This window comes from Protomyctophum parallelum, assembly GCF_964188405.1.
Source record: "Protomyctophum parallelum genome assembly, chromosome: 11".
In the NCBI taxonomy this organism is placed as follows: domain Eukaryota; kingdom Metazoa; phylum Chordata; class Actinopteri; order Myctophiformes; family Myctophidae; genus Protomyctophum; species Protomyctophum parallelum.
This window is the reverse complement of record NC_139707.1, coordinates 19,489,173-19,506,368: the sequence shown is the minus strand read 5'-3', so window position 1 is coordinate 19,506,368 and position 17,196 is coordinate 19,489,173.

Here is a 17,196-nt window from a genome sequence, read left to right as displayed (position 1 = left end):
CATCTTATCCTATTAAAGCACATTCTCGCTCTGCTTCCATGTCTTTTCTCTCATTTTCTAGTGATGCTTCACACTGTAAGTAGGATTGGTATTAGGTACTGCTTAAGTGGCAATAGAGTTACGACCAACGTTTCGACCAACATTTCTATGCCCAAGTGTTCTACTTTGTGGTCTTTAAATGTATTTAATTTGCCCTGCACTGTTTACAGCTTGTGTTCTTCACACAAAACTGTCACTGTCCACACCTAATTTTGTTCATGGAATGAACCCAAAAGCAAAATGTAGCCTACTATTAGTGTGTGACAGTGCTTCTTTAGGTAGATTATTTAAGTTAAGTCTTTGTTTCTGGGTCAACAGCAATACCATTCAATAACATTGTCTAGTGTTTTATTTTTTTAATCTTGATTGGTGTCCTCAGGTCACAAACATGTATTTTCCAAGGATTCTTCATTCCGCATGGTCAGTAAATACATTTGGCTGCTTTGTGAATATCATTTTGTTTGTACTCTAAACACCATGCAAAATATCTGAGATAATTTCTAAAATTGTGATAGATCACCACTTAAGCTATAGTCCAAGCCGCAAAGTCCAATGTAGCCTATAGATATTTGTTTTTAATACCTACATGGAAACACTGCAGTTTAAAAACATTAACTGTCACCTGACCACGCATCTAATGACTCATTAGAATGCTTGCATGAGTCAGTGTTTCCAAGCAGCTTTCCATATCATGGTATAGCTAGTAATATATCATAATATATTGTATGTTTAGGTCCTCTGTTTTCTGACCACATAATTGCAACATCCATCTCGACATGGATGTTCTTTTATTTCTGAGAAAGGAGCATTTCATTTCAACTATTAGCATAATAAAGATACACTTCAAAATACTGGTACTGTATTAAATACCAATGATCATCCACTTTGGGGTGATGAATATTTAGGGAAATAATTGTTTACGACGCTCGAGCATTGAGCTGATCTGGTAATCAGGCTATGAAATACAATATTTATTCATTAGAGCAGATTTAATGAGGCCTTGCGGCGCTAATTATGAAAACCAGTGTAGCAGTAAATGAGTAGTGCACAGTGGTGGGTGGGCTGTGGGGTACCTGTAAGGAGGGACTGGGGGTTGAAGTGCCCTGAGTTCTATGCCACACTGAGCAGCTACACAGAACCCTGACTGTGCCCACCCAGCCCACAGCCATACATCACTGGACCTGTAGACAGGCCACAGATGGGCCCTAGACCTGCACATTCTCCTCTCATAGCTCCACAAACCAGCGAATAACCCTATCATTTATTTATACAATAGAATAGGTACAAGACTACAAGTGTCGCTTGCTGAAAATAACTACGATGCAATGAGTCACATAGCTGGGGTTCCCAAATGCATCATTGTGGTAAGATATTTTTCTATTTTAAACCAGTAGACAATAGCTTTATAGGCTAAATATCATAGCACTGTAGTAGCCGTTTAGAGGTGATTTGGAGAATAGACTATTCTCATAGAATAGTCATTCTCATAGAATTAGCTACAGTGTCAAATCTTATCAACTATTCTGAATAGTTGATGTGATTTCTATGGTATTTTTTTGATTGACTGATATTTTCATTATTACTGCAGGCTAGAGAGGAGAGTGTTAATTTTCTTGAGTGTCATGTAGGTCTAAAGAGATTGTAAAAGAAAGAAGAGAAGCTGAATGAATGAAAGTCAGGGCAGGGCACTGCACAATGGCATCTGTGGATCAAAATAAACAGATTCATGATAGAACAAATCGCTCAGGGTCCTGCAATAAACCTTTTTATAGCTTGCTACTTGCTCATTCGCATTTAGAAACTGACAGGGTACACCAACAATAATGAGGACCAATCTTGACTACACGTGTGCACGCGCGCACACACACACACACACACACACACACACACACACACACACACACACACACACACACTCTCTCTCTCTCTCTCTCAGACAACTTTCCAGTCAATAATGTCCCTTTGGCATTGACCGTATGTTCTATATAGTGTAGTGGTGAGAGTGCTGCTGTTAAATGCATAGCTGGTGAGTGACTCCTGGTGCCAGGAGGCTTATGACATGTTTCTTTGGCCCTGCCTCAGCCAGTCGTGATGGAAACAGCAGTTTGGTCCAGGTGTCAGGGACATTATCAAAGAAAAGAGCTGCCTCCAGTTGCTCCATCTCTGAGGAAATTGCCAACTCACCCTAACAAAGGAAGGCATAAGTGCACTTGCTGCTGCCTTCAAGGGGAGTGTGATAAGATGACATTATAAATAGAGAATTGTTCACGGTGGAGGGGTATAGGCACATCAGGCAGCCGGACTTGACGATTCGGTTATTCATGTATACGTCCAAATCCACTTGAACCTCACAAATTGATTGTTTTATAATTGTTTCATAGATTATTGATTGATTCATAATACCATAGTAGGCCTAGATATAAGACGATACACAATAGTTCTAATCTCAAGAGCAAATTGCAACAATTAACATAAATAGCCTTATCAATGATGGCAGAGAGGACACAGCAACCAAGGATGCAAGCAATTACCGGTATATATAATACATGAAATTAAATACAATGCAATTTGCAAAGAAATATCAATGAGCACATTGTCTCTTGTGTGTGTGTGTGTGTGTGTGTGTGTGTGTGTGTGTGTGTGTGTGTGTGTGTAAACATTTAGCTGCTCCTTATAATATATGATTAGTTGTCATAATTTGCAGGCTGACGCCATAGTATCAAATCTGCTGTTCTCTTCACCCCCTGAGGGGGGAGCTCTAATACAGGCAACTTGCCACACTGTTTACTTCAAATTTCAACAAGTCAGGACTCTTCAAGTTCAACAAAGTTAAAGTTATGATAGACACGCATGCATTTCTGTTATCGCATATTCATGGCATGCCGCATTGTCAACACAATACAAAATCTAATGTCATAAAAAAGAGCAGAATATGGTAATACGGCCACAATGTTTCTTGTGTTTTGTTTTGTCTCATTTAACAGGTCAGTTTTCTACAGTCGTCTACCTTCTGTCTCGTGTCTTCAGGATTCATCAGGGTCCAGGGATCAGGATCACTGTTTAATATTCAAGGTAATGTCACTGACAACGTGCACTGCACAGTCTTGTGAAACCTCACATTAAAAATTCTAAGGAGTCCAGCAGCACACATTGGCTCCGTGTGGGGAGGGGGGGGGTCTGTAATGTGTAAATCTAGTCCTACCTTTAAGTGAGGACTGGTACATTGGATTGATTTTTATTGAGATCATACATTATAAATGGGGCATGGAGGAGCTTACAGCCTGAGATGGCGGTGCTCACGAGCTTCATTAATTTTTACTTCATTAACTCTCTCCTTCAGAACCTACAACACACAATTCATAGCCGGTCATGAATCCAAGGCTACAGGCAAATGGACAGCTGTGTGACTTCCAATGGAGTGGATACACTGGGTAACACTGTCCAAACAAATCATAACACATGGTGAATACATAACCTCAGACCGATCCATAATGGTTTAGGCCACTTCTGTCTGATCTGTGGCCTCACATCTGAGGAAAACATGGCAGTGATTGGGGGAAAAAACGTCATTCCAATCAGAGGGGGAATTTAAGACATCAACAACAATAACCATCACATAATGATGATGTGCAGAGCTGTCTCACATGCAGAGAACATCATGGGAAATAGTGCTTGTTCTGTTCATGCTTTGTGAATTCAAGTTATGTGTGAAATGTTTCTGATGTTCATTCTGTGGAGTTAAAAGTAAATAGGCATCCTTTAAAAAAAAAACTGACAACAGGACATTTTATGCATGCCAAATGTGATTGTCATTGTTTTCAAAGCACAAACTAAGTGGTCATAATCATTCATGACATATTTACAGTCACATATTCCAGAAATGTGTTCCCACATCCCAGTCTCAGCTCTCATCTGTTGTTGTCATACCAATAGATCTATGTCTGATTGCATCCAATTACTGTGGAAAAACTTGCATATAGCCTAAATCTGATGATTTACAAATCAATACATGTATGCTTTAGCAGTGTCTCTCCTTGGAGCCAGTCAGTCCACCTTTCCCTTGGTCCCAGACACTTTGGAATGGGTCATTTGTTTAATATTATAGTGTTAAACCCAACAATATCAATCACTCATGAAATCACCTATACTGTGTATGCATGCTCCTCTGTTCTGTGTCGCCATCAACCTATAGGATAAGTGACATGCCGTGCTGGCTCATCGAGAAGGGAAAGTGGGTGATAGCTATGGTACGTAGCTCTCAGCTTCTATTCCCAACTTATTCTTATTGAATAAAGTATTCAGAATCTGTCAGAAAACTACAAGTGGAGATATATATTAAATTAAATTGCCTTCAAATGAGGGGTCATACACATTTTTCCCTTTGCCCCTCTGTAAATGTTTGTAGGATATTTGTTGATGACATGTATTAATGTGTTAATACATCTTAATGAGCACATTGTCTCTTTTATGTTGAACAGCCTATGTGAACATGTATTTATTTGTTTGTTTGTTTGTTTGTTTACACATCTTGAAGACTACCCAGGATCTTGAAGACTACCCAGGAAAATGCCTGATGATTTTAGGCCTACCACTGAATGTTGAATGGATTTTGGAATGAAACCCTTATGGGTCCTCAGACGGTCAGACCTCAGCCATTGATGTAAGTATCAAATCTAATAGATTATAGCAAGAAAGCTGTTCAGCCTGCAAATCTGTTGTAAAACAGATCACAAACAGATTTGCAGGAACAGAAATAAAGCCTAAGTGGTCTTCCGAGGCACTTTTAACTTCTAAACATTTCAGATGTTTTATTTATTTATTTTGTCTGAAAATATATATGTTTTACCACTTATAGTGAAGTAATGTTTCCATCATTACAGTTATAAAAGTCTTAAAGCTAACAGTTGGTGAAGTCTAGTTAAAACATTTTCGGGTAGCCTATCCAAAAGAGGAATTAATGAAAGCCAAAGAAAAATAGCTCTCAGACAATTAGCACCAGAGACCACTCTATAATCTTATGATTATTTTCACCACTTAAAAGCAACACACGTGGTTTGTGTTATTGTGGTGCGGCGGAATGAAACAACACTTGACTGGAATTGATTTGGTCTCCATAATCTGCATTTCCTTTAACATGGCTTTTCTTATGTTTCAAAATGTCACAGTTGATCAACTCCAGCTGGCACAAGCCAACGTGTCATCCCAGTTATAACATCCTTTCACAGATCGCTCCCAAGGGGACAGACTTGAGACGAGAGCCTTTTTGTTTGAGGCCAATTCTTATTTCAATAGATCTATGTAATCCAAATTCCCCCGTAATTCTGTTTTCTTATGTCACCTCAGTTTCACACTTTGAAAAGAGGATGCATTTCATTACACTTTTCTGGATACTTATAGGTAGACAGCTAGACACACTAAAAAAGATTATAGCCTGTTAGAATCGTGCTATTCACATACCGTAATGATTTTTGTGCAGTAAAATCAGGAGTGTTTAACACTTATAATGGTCAGTTTTAACACTTGAGTTAAATAAACATTCAGGATTTTACAGTGGGGCCATGCATGAACAGTACCCATGTCACATATACTCATAGGACAGCTTTCAAGCTTTTTCTATTCATTGACCATAGTCTTTAGATTTGCATTGTGGCAATTTGGAAATAAATTTACAGTGAAGTTAAACTATATTATATATTTGTTTTCTGGGAATGCCCTCTAGACTCCCTAAATGACCCCTTGGGGTTCCGATGATTCCACTTTGAGAATCCACAATATTGGATTTGGCTTAGAGAAACATCCCAAAGCAATGTTCATTTAAATAACACATAATGTGTTATGCTGATGAGGGGGGGAAAAAACTGTAATTGCGAAATAGGAAATTTAACCCCGGAGCTGGTTGCTTAACCAAACATTCACTGGCTGGTTAGGCCTAGTCACAGAGGAAATGTCTGGCACTGAGAATGAATTTGCTCTCTCTGGAGTCAAAGACAAGAAAACAATTAAGTGTCTGCTGCACATTTCACTGTGTACCACTTGACACAGTTTTTCACATCGCTGGGGCAATTGTCTTCAGAGAGCGACGAGACAAAGCCATTATTTCCAATGTCTCAAAAAAGAAAAAGTAATTTTCCTGATTTTAAAATATTTCAATCAAGCCACTGATGTGAAGAAACATAATGGTGTCAGTGTTAGTCAGTATTGTCTTTTGTGCTGTCACAGGCCTGTCAGGATGCTGACTCACTGTTAAGGCAGAGTCGGTTAGTTGCATTGGTACCCAAGGGGCTTGTTTTGTGTCCCCATCCTTGAGCCCTCTGTCCCTTCCCCAACATCCTCTGCCACTGACTGACTGACTGACTGACTGACTGACTGATTGATTTAATACTTTATTAACATGTTTGATAACAATACGGCAGTATAGTCAAAAAAGCTATACATACAGTGCCTTCGGAAAGTATTCACACCCCTTCACTTTTACCACATTTTGTTTTGTTACAGCCTCATTTCAAAATGGATTAAATTCGTTTTTTTCCTCATCAATCTACACACAATACCCCATAATGATGAAGTGAAAAAGGTTTTCTCAAATATTTTGTTAATTTATTAATAATAAGAAACTGGAAAAACACATGTACATAAGTATTCACACTCTTGACTTAGTACCAAGTTGAGGCACCTTTGGCAGCAAAGACTTTTTGGGAATGATCCTACAGGCTTGGCACACTTGAATTTGGGGTATTTTCCCACTTTTTCTCTGCAGATCCTCTCAAGCTCTGTCAGGTTAGACAGGGAGCGTCGCTGAACAGCTATTTTCAGGTCCTTCCAGAGATGTTCAATGGGGTTCAAGTCTGGGCTCTGGCTGGGCCACTCAAGGACTTTCACAGAGTTGTCCTAAAACCAATCCTTCGTTATCTTAGCTGTGTGCTTGGGGTCGTTGTCCTGTTGGAAGGTGAATCGTTGACCAAGTCGGAGGTCCTGAGCGCTCTGGAGCAGGTTTTCATCCAGAATGTCTGTACACTGCTCCATTCATCTTTCCCTCTATCCTGACAAGTCTCCCAGTTCCTGCCGTTGAAAAACATCCCCACAGCATGATGCTGCCACCACCATGCTTCACCGTAGGGATGGTATTTGCCAGGTGATGAGCGGTGCCTGGTTTCCTACAGACCGAAGCCTCTCCTCAATAAAAGGCACATGACAGCCGGGCGTCACAGCGCACTTGGAGTTTGCCAAAAGGCACCTAAACGACTCTCAGACCATTATTAACAAGATTCTCTTGTCTGATGAAACCAAAATAGAGCTTTTTGGCCTGAATGCCAAGCGTTACGTCTGGAGGAAACCAGGCACCGCTCATCACCTGGCAAATACCATCCCTATGGTGAAGCATGGTGGTGGCAGCATCATGCTGTGGGGATGTTTTTCAACGGCAGGAACTGGGAGACTTGTCAGGATAGAGGGAAAGATGAATGGTGTACAGAGACATCCTGGATGAAAACCTGCTCCAGAGCGCTCAGGACCCCAAGCACACAGCTAAGATAACGAAGGATTGGTTTTAGGACAACTCTGTGAAAGTCCTTGAGTGGCCCAGCCAGAGCCCAGACTTGAACCCCATTGAGCATCTCTGGAAGGACCTGAAAATAGCTGTTCAGCGACGCTCCCCGTCTAACCTGACAGAGCTTGAGAGGATCTGCAGAGAAAAAGGGGGAAAATACCCCAAATTCAAGTGTGCCAAGCATCATTCCCAAAAAGTCTTAAGGCTGTAATTGCTTCCAAAGGTGCCTCAACTTAGTACTAAGTCAAGAGTGTGAATACTTATGTACATGTGTTTTTCCAGCTTCTTATTTTTTATAAATTAACAAAATATTTGAGAAAACGTTTTTCACTTCATCATTATGGGGTATTGTGTGTAGATTGATGAGGAAAAAAACGAATTTAATCCATTTTGAAATGAGGCTGTAACAAAACAAAATGTGGTAAAAGTGAAGGGGTGTGAATACTTTCCGAAGGCACTGTATCAGTATTAACACCAACAGCAGCAAAATATATATTTACAGCTTACAGCTGTTGAACAGCTTGTTTTTGATGAGAGCATTTTTATATAGACAGTGTATTATAGTATGTGGTATTTTTTACTTATACCAGCTCGGTGGCCTTGTGGTTAGAGTGTCCCCCTGAGACTGGGAGGACGGCCCCGGCTGGGTCATACCAAAGACTACCATGGAGACATGGGTAACTGGAGAATGGGTGTGGGTGATTGGTCTTTTGAAAATATATCATTGGGTAGAATTGTTCTCTCAACTTCTCCGGGTAGAATTGTTGCTCCGACTCAAGCGTGCATTAGACTCCTTGGTCCATGTTTCAAGACAGGACTGGGAGTGTACTTGTACATCAAGCTACCTCATGCTACAGAAACAGGTGTTTGTGCTCTCACCCAAAACATGACGTGACATAACATGACAAAACAAAACATCATGTTTTGGGTTCGTTTTCATTATTAAGCTATATAGGGAATATGGATGGATATAGGGAATGGATATTTAATAGCTGTTGGTACGACATTCCACATTTTGGTGGCAGCATAGTAGAATACATTCGCCATGTATGCCCACTCTAGAGTAGCAGTTAAACAGGTACATTCATGGGCACTGTTCCCCTGAGTATCTTAAAGACCAGACCCATTGCAAGTTGATATACTCTGTCTTCCACCTTGACCCATCCCAGCCTAGCCAAATTGAGTTGAGGTTAGGTGAGTTCTGGGTTTGAGCGGTATAGTAGTCTTATCAATTTGTTTTGAGAGGTCTGCAGTTTTGCAGTCTAGCCCTTTCAAAACAAGGTGAAGTTTAGCCAAGTTTCTCTGCAGAGATGATCAAACAGAGTCACATCCCTTATAGTGATGGCTGACAGGGGCAGTGAATACAGATCAGCTTTAATTGTGGTGGGTCTTACTGCCACTGTCTGTCAATCTGAGCCTTTGAATTGGCGAAAATTAGCTCTGTTCATTCTGTTAAATGATGTATCCAATTAAATGCGTTAGAATTCATGATCTTCAGTCAAGGTTAAATGAAAGCAGTTACTCCTGTCAGCAAGGTGATTAAACACTGCCTACATCAGCCACATTTTGTGCAAAAATTAAAATTTGGGCCTAAAGCATGAATCTTTATTCATTATCTGCAGTCCTGCTATATAAATGCCTGGCACATTCGCTCTTAATCAGTGATCACCGTGTTCATTTTAAGTCTCTCTTTAGTCTTTTCTAATAAAAGGGATCTCACTCCTCAAATTACAGTGTTTTACATATTCACGAGGATTGTGGCCAAATTATGTTCAAAGACCCTTTTCAGTAACAAAGATACCTTTCAAAAGCAGCGTTTCCTTTTTTCTTACAGGAAAAGAAAATGTTAAGGGTTTAAACATGCTACACTTTGGAGGTATAAAATGTTCACATGGATTTCCATTTCTTCAACTCCATGTGATTTAGCGTTCCATGGTAGTTTTTGACCGTCATTGAAGAGTTGCCCGGCCTATAAGATGAATGATGCACCAGGTTAATAATGAGTATATAATATGGTCTTGTAAGTAAGTTTTCCATGTCCCAGCTGTGATGAATGCGATGCGGTGGTAAAGAGCATGGTGACTAATGTGTATCATCCTGTGATCTGATCGTGGTGCCCTCTAGGGAGAAGGCCACTGTCTGCATTTCACACATGGCATGACATTAATACCCCAAGGTCCACCAGTCAGTCTGCTTGTTAAAGGATCATGCTGGTGACTTTGAGTGATTGATTTCTTCTATGTTTCCTCAGGCCGATCTAGATTGTTCTAGCGGACAGCGGTCCCCAAACCTTTTTGGCAATGCACCCCCTGTTACCTCCTGACCTAGCTCAGTCTCGCTGTATTTGGCCGAAAATGATATTTTTTTAAATATAGGGCAAATAATCACAGAATGTCACTGCACTGAGAGACAATTAATGCAGCTGTCTGCATATACTCCCACAGCTGCTGTATACATTTCCTGGATGTTGCCGTTTGTGTTAAATAACACCATAAATCCGCCATTACCCTTTTCATGTCATGCACCCCCTAGAGAGCGTCCGCACACCACAAGGGGTGCACGCACCAGCTTGGAACCCCTTTAATCCATAGCATGTGTTGATGGATAATATAATTAAATATCACATACACCGTTGCCTACTCCTATAGTGAAACTATACAGTACATATCCCACTGAAAGACTCATAAGATGAAAGATTGAAAGAAAGAAAGATTCCATGGAAGATTCTATGACTGTATTACTTCAAATTACTCCTCTTTGCTCTCACACGATAACTTTGGTGTGTGGTTACGACATTCCCTTGCAGTTAAGATTACAAATGTGACCCAGGGGGTGTCCGTGTTCAAATCCGATCCATGGTGTTCCTCTGACAGCTCTTCACAAATACACAATGGCATATTTTATGGCTTCTTTCCGATAACATTCCATGGTATGGCATATTTTTGTTGTTTGTTGTTGAACAGCTTGTTTTTGATGACAGCATTTTTATATTGACAGTGTATTATAGTATGTGGTATTTTTTACTTATACCAGCTCAGTGGCCTTGTGGTTAGAGTGTCCCCCCTGAGACTGGGAGGACGGCCCCGACTGGGTCATACCAAAGACTACCATGGAGACATGGGTAACTGGAGAATGGTTGTGGGTGATTGGTCTTTTGAAAATATATCATTGGGTAGAATTGTTCTCTCAACTTCTCTGGGTAGAATTGTTGCTCCGACTCAAGCGTGCATTAGACTCCTTGGTCCGTGTTTCAAGACGGGACTGGGAGTGTACTTGTACATCAAGCTACCTCATGCTACAGAAACAGGAGATAGGCCATGGCTCAGCAAGGCTTACTTACTTGTACAACATGATGTGATAAGAGTTCCGTGGATAATAAGATCCATGAAAGTTGCAACAAATAGCCTTTTCCCACCTACATTGCATAAGCTCTATGCACAGCAGCCATAGGGTATATATCTTTGGTCCGATGTCCGTCCGACACCCAATAGTCCGACATTACCGTGGTGTTACCTGTGATACTTATGAAGGGTCTGTTACATTCTGGTGCTGATATTGTGCATGTTGGCTCACTGGAAACACTCTGCTATGGCTCCAAATTGCCTTCGCATTTGAGTAAATCATCACGCCCCCTCACGACTTTCCCTATTGCGGGACTCTAGGGGACGAGGATTTACTATTCTGTCTATCGGGTTGCAACATGAACGGGCCCCTTCGTCGCGGTCTAAACTGTAGTTTATCCCCTACTACTAGTAGGAGGGGGCGTGGCCATTTACTCAAACGCAAAGGTGATTCGGCACTCTCGCCCCTTACGGGTCTCTGAGCTCCCGGTTTGAATGCTATCAACGCACTGAATGGGACATTATCATGTTTAATCAGACCATTCAAAGGTCCCAGTAGCTGTCTACTGATCTAACAAGGTCTTACTAGGGGCAGCAGTGGCCGAATGGTTTGCGGAGTGGTCTTGATACCGGAAGGTCGCCATTTCGCACGTTAAAATTACCACCGCTGAAGTGCCCTTGAGCAAGGCATTGAACCCTTACCATGAAATGTTCTATGAGCAGGGTGTGGCTGTAAACAAGCATCTCGAGCTTAGTCCACTTCCCTGGGTAAACAAAGAACTTTGCTTTTTGCTTTGCTTTGCAGTAGGTGCATTATGTGCATTGATCACAGCTACTGTTTGGGGAGGGAGTCTTAACCGACATACATGGCCGGTTAAGACTCACCCGTGGCTTCGCTTTAGCTCGCTTGGTGGTGGCACTCGTTGTTCAAGTTTGCTTGAGACGGCGCCCCTCCATCACTGTCAAAACAGTAGCAAAAAGCAGTGAGATCAATGCATAGATCTTGGTAGGTCAGTAGACGGCTACTGAGACCATTCAATGGCCTGATTAAACGTGATAATGTCCCATTCAGTGCATTGATAGCATTTGAACCGGGTGCTCTGAGAGTGTACGAATGGAACATTTGTATTGAGTTATGGGTGTCCTTGAAACTAAGTTTGTTAAAGCTATAGTCTTCCCGGAATAGGGATAATAAGGTTAATGCGGTTAAAATGCCTAAAATGCAAAACAAAAATAATAATAACAATACGAAGCTAGTGTTTCAACATGAGACCCTATAGCTATCTACAAATAGGAACATATGCCACATGGTGAAGATGCATGTTTGGATGACTGCCAAATGTGTAAGCTAGTCTCACTCAGGGGTTCATCATGAATAAATAACGCTGTTTTCGAGCTACTGCTCCGGCACAAAACTCCCAGTGTTGAGACCATTTAAGCTCTAGAAGGGGCCAAACATCAGCAGTTGGTCTCTTTTAAACAAGTCTGAGAAAAGTAGAAAAATAAATAAAGCCGCCGGCGCTCTCTTTTAATGTATTCAATTAACTAGGGTCCCTCTAGAGAACTCCAGTGCACACTTGGATAAAGAGACAGCATATCGCCTGGAGATGAATACACTGAATGCGCTCATTCTGAAGACCATGATTGGAAATCTTCCTCAACAGGTTCTTACTTAATTAAACTTCCCTTCATATGACTTTCGGGCGCCTCCGACAGAAAATTGGGAGAGTCACATTCAAAGCCTGGGAAACTTTGTCTGCTAGTGCATTTTGTTTATGCGGGCCATTCAGGAACATGTAGGGGCTCTGATAACTTCCACCATCGCAGAGGAAAGCAAAGAGAGCTCACAAGCACCGAACAGTATATTTAAAACAAAACTGATTCAATCATTCCCAATTATGCTATGAAATTAGAGAAATTCTGGAGCTGTCAAGTCTGAGTGGGAAGGATAATCATCTGACAGGCATTACTGCTCCTATAATGGCATTTAGCAACATTCATATACTGCATGAACATATTGCGCTTGTCTGCGAGAAAAAAATAGAATACAGTATACTAAAATCTACGGAACATATGATACAAAATCCACTGTGCTTATTAAATATAGTGAACATTGTAACATTCACCATGTTCTTGGTTGAATGAAGTCTTGAATGAAATCTAATTATCTAAAATATGTCCAGGGAGAATCCATTTAGCATCCCTTTGTAGCTCATACTATTTTCCCTCCAGTCCCATTATGTAGCAAAGCCCCAACAGAATGTCATATCTATTCAAATCAATCTCTCATTACATCGCCTACATCCACTCTTTACTGCATTTTCCCCCCATAACAAATCAACTTAATCAAGCTCATTAAGTGTCATTATTAGCTATTTATTGTTATCTTTCTCAATGCACTTCTGACAGGCCGATCCCGCCCACCCGCGTCCCCCCTGACACCAGGGCCTTTGCTTGTCACAATGGCTCGGCACTCGGTTCTAATTGGCCCTCATTGTGTTGAGCTCTGATAAAAGAAAAGGAATATGACATCGCTCAGCTCCAAAAGTTTCACGTCTCCATTGTACATCTGTGATGAGCCACTCTTCATGGCCTTAACTATTGAAATATATCAGTTGTCAGTTATCAAATAAATATGCTCTCAATCATTTTTTTATACTCAAGGATATGTTGCCAACAACTTAAAAAGAGTTCAGAGAGTAGATGCCCCCAGGAGCAGTTAGTTGAGTTATAGGTTCCTCTTGTGCTAAAATCTAGTGTTGAACACAGCGGATGTCTCTAAATGCTGCATGGCGAATGCATTTCCAGAGCTGTCAAAATGATAGACAGTGGAGCTAGGAATTCCAACTGCAGCAGCGTGCCTCTACCTGCATACAAAGGCCTGCGGGATAGGAGGCAAGTGTGGAGTGACAGAGAAAACGGGGGGAGAGAGAGAGAGAGTGTGTGTGCATTTGTGCGTGCGTGTGTAAGAGAGAGAGACCATAGTGTGTGGGGGACTGGGGGTGGTCGTGGGGGGGACAGAGGTGGGATGGAGGATATGGGAAGTTTGTCCCATTGCAGGAGTTATTAAGTTTGCCACTTGGTCACACTTGGTCACACTTGGGTTCTCGTCCCTCATTCATAATAGATGCTAATCTGTTCAGGGCTGACTGATGACAGAGCTTCCTACCCTTCATTGAATTAGTCCTGAGCTTTATCAAAGGACCTGCCTGCTAATTAGACTCATTTCCTCCAGCATGAATTATTTATTTCCATTGTAACTGATCATATGTGATTGTGGCGCATCCCGCTGCACCCATGCAGTTTTCACACAGATGCGCATGGCAAGGCAAGTTTGCAAAACTCTCAAACTCTTAGTATTAATAAGTATGCAATTTAATGGGAAAAGGGGTTTTCTATGCATGTGAACAAGTTATACTCCTGTTTTCACAATAACATCATGCCATTTTATCTTATGCCAACATATAACTACGCAGACCTGTGCATTTATAACAAAAAATATGGAAAAGACCATATAATGACAAATTCACAACATGAATAAAATTAGGAAAGATAATAAATACATATACAGTATAGATACTCTACTAACTAATATTAGGGTTACCGTTTATGGATATATTCCTTTGGTTCTGTTTTCCACATCAAAACAACTCACTAATTACTTAATTAATCTACTAGTTAAGCAATTTCAGGTAGAAAAAATTAATCAACTTGTGCTTAATTACATTACTATCTGGAAGGCAGTAATATGCAGAGTGAGAAAAAAAAAGTATAGCAACGTGAGGGAATTGCTAATTAGTCAGATATTTTGTTCGCATTACCAAATAGCACATCAAGCCCTCAAAACAGAGAGGAGGCCAAAGATTGTGGGTTGTTCCAGACAGAGTCAAAACAAACACAAATGCACAGATAAATGATAAATGGGTCAGTGACAAAATGGGTTTGGAAAGATGACAAAATTAATCTTTTAAAGAAATCGTATTGAATGAATCGGGTTTGTTCAAATAAAATGTTGTCGTCATGTGGGTTTCACGTGAAAAGACAGTGTTTGCACAAAATTACAGATTGGGTTTGAAAATGTCAAATGGTCTACGGTTAAGAAATGTTACATAATTGTATCCACGTAAAGTAAATGAAAGTGTAACTTTATTTTAAAATATCAAATAAAAATATTTTTTATTAGCATTATCTCTAGATGTTTTCTAAATAATATTTGAAAAAAATCATGTAAAAATGTGTTAAAAACATTTTATTTCACTGCAATCCTGCATATTATCATATTCTTATGAAAATTATTGGTTACGCCAGTTACACCACAATGTTGTTTCTACAGTAAAATATTTGCTGAAGAAAGTAACACTGAAATTCAAACATGAGTGTCAAGAAGGTCAAATGAACTGTGTGTGTGTGTGTGTGTGTGTGTGTGTGTGTGTGTGTGTGTGTGTGTGTGTGTGTGTGTGTGTGTGTGTGTGTAAGATATAGAGAGAGATGGGTGCAGGGAAAGAGTTCGTAATCAAAACCATATCATATAAAATATATCAGACTCCAGTCAAGTTATTGAAACATCTAAATTATATGGCCATATCAATCCCGTTTGTGATATCTACTACAATGAGTTTGAAACTCAAATTGGTTATGTCATCCACATACAATGTCGGTGTTGTCGCTCGGCCAATCAGGGATTGTGTATTTTAGGTGTGTCGCTTGGCCAATCAGAGTGCTGCGTATGTCAGTGGCCAATTGGATTGGCTCCGTATGTTGGTGCCGTCGCTCGGCCAATCAGGGATTGACTGATGACGTAACTATGTATGTTTATGTAAAATCGGTGGTTCCTGATTCTCACCAAAAATACACAATCCCTGATTGGCCGAGAGAGTCACCGCAATACACAGCCGAAAACACTACTCGCGCTCTGCTCGCACAAGTAATTAGAATGAAGCTAATTGATGGTTACAGCCCTAGTATAAAACAGGCTTTAGCTGCAAAGAGAGACAGACTGTATGATGACCAGCGTTCCTCACCATTCTGCCTTTGAGACGCCTTTCTTTCCGGTGCTATACAGTAGCTATATGGTGAGTCACCTCCCCTCCTGCGCAGCCCAACCTTTATTAGCTCTCTGCCCATTAAAGCTGACCTGAGCGCTCATTCTGCATGGAGACACTTAATTGCACGCTGCCGTGGTGGCGGTCCTCTATTGGATAATAAGTGCTTGTTCCAGGAGAATCTATGCATGAACTGTATATGAACTGCAAAAACTTTCCCTGTCCCTCCCCACCACCTCCATGACCACCATCAAAGCCCCACACCCATTCTGCTCATTATTTTAATCATCTTCTAAATGATGCTCCTTGAATTAAACTCATGCATGTGCTTTCTAAAAAATATTAGCCATGTGTAACTTTCCAAATATGAATTAAAGATTAAACCATTCCTTATTCATACATTATATTTATATTTTTAAAGTTTTTTCTTATTCTACTTTTCTAAAGTATAATCGCATTTAGGTATATAAACACTCCTATAAAACACTCCTTGGCCTAAAAACAGCCATAGCCGATGAAGCATGATGAGCATGATGAGGTCAGCACATTTGGGCAAGTGTTTTTCATGCAAAACTAATGCTTGGAATGGATTCAGAATCATGAAACCCCCTAGTTTGACATGTCACATGCTACTTAAAGTATGATGAAATTTGGAAAATGTTGCCTTATATTTGCCATTATTCTATGGTGTGGTATACAAAAATGGCTGGCCATAACCTTTTTCGCGATATTTCTGGCAGAGCAGTTGTCTCATTCTGTGGAACTTAATGACCAAGTGAATAGGAAAAACACAAATAAAACGTATGTCATGACATCACAGGTTAATCTCTATTCCTTGAGCTTTTGGGCCTGTGGCTCCCCGGCTAGTATCCTTGAAGAGACATAGACAACGTAACATACCTCATACCTTCAGTGTAAAGTCATGGCTTCTTATCTAAACAAGAAATTTCAGCTTTTGTGTGAAGCTCAGAATTAATTTTGTGATTTGTATCTCAAAATATGTAATTAAATTAGTAGCTGTTTTTTTGTTATTTTACTCTTGCACCCTATACAGGATAGAAATGCCTTTGATTGATTGTATACAGAGGGTACGGTATACAGGTTTTTAAAAGAATAACACAAAAAGCTGTAGAGGCTTGTTTCGATTGTGGTCCCATGTATTCAATTCATAAAATAAATAAAAAAGTGGTGAGTTTGTGTGGATAATTGTTTTCTCCAGGGACTGGTT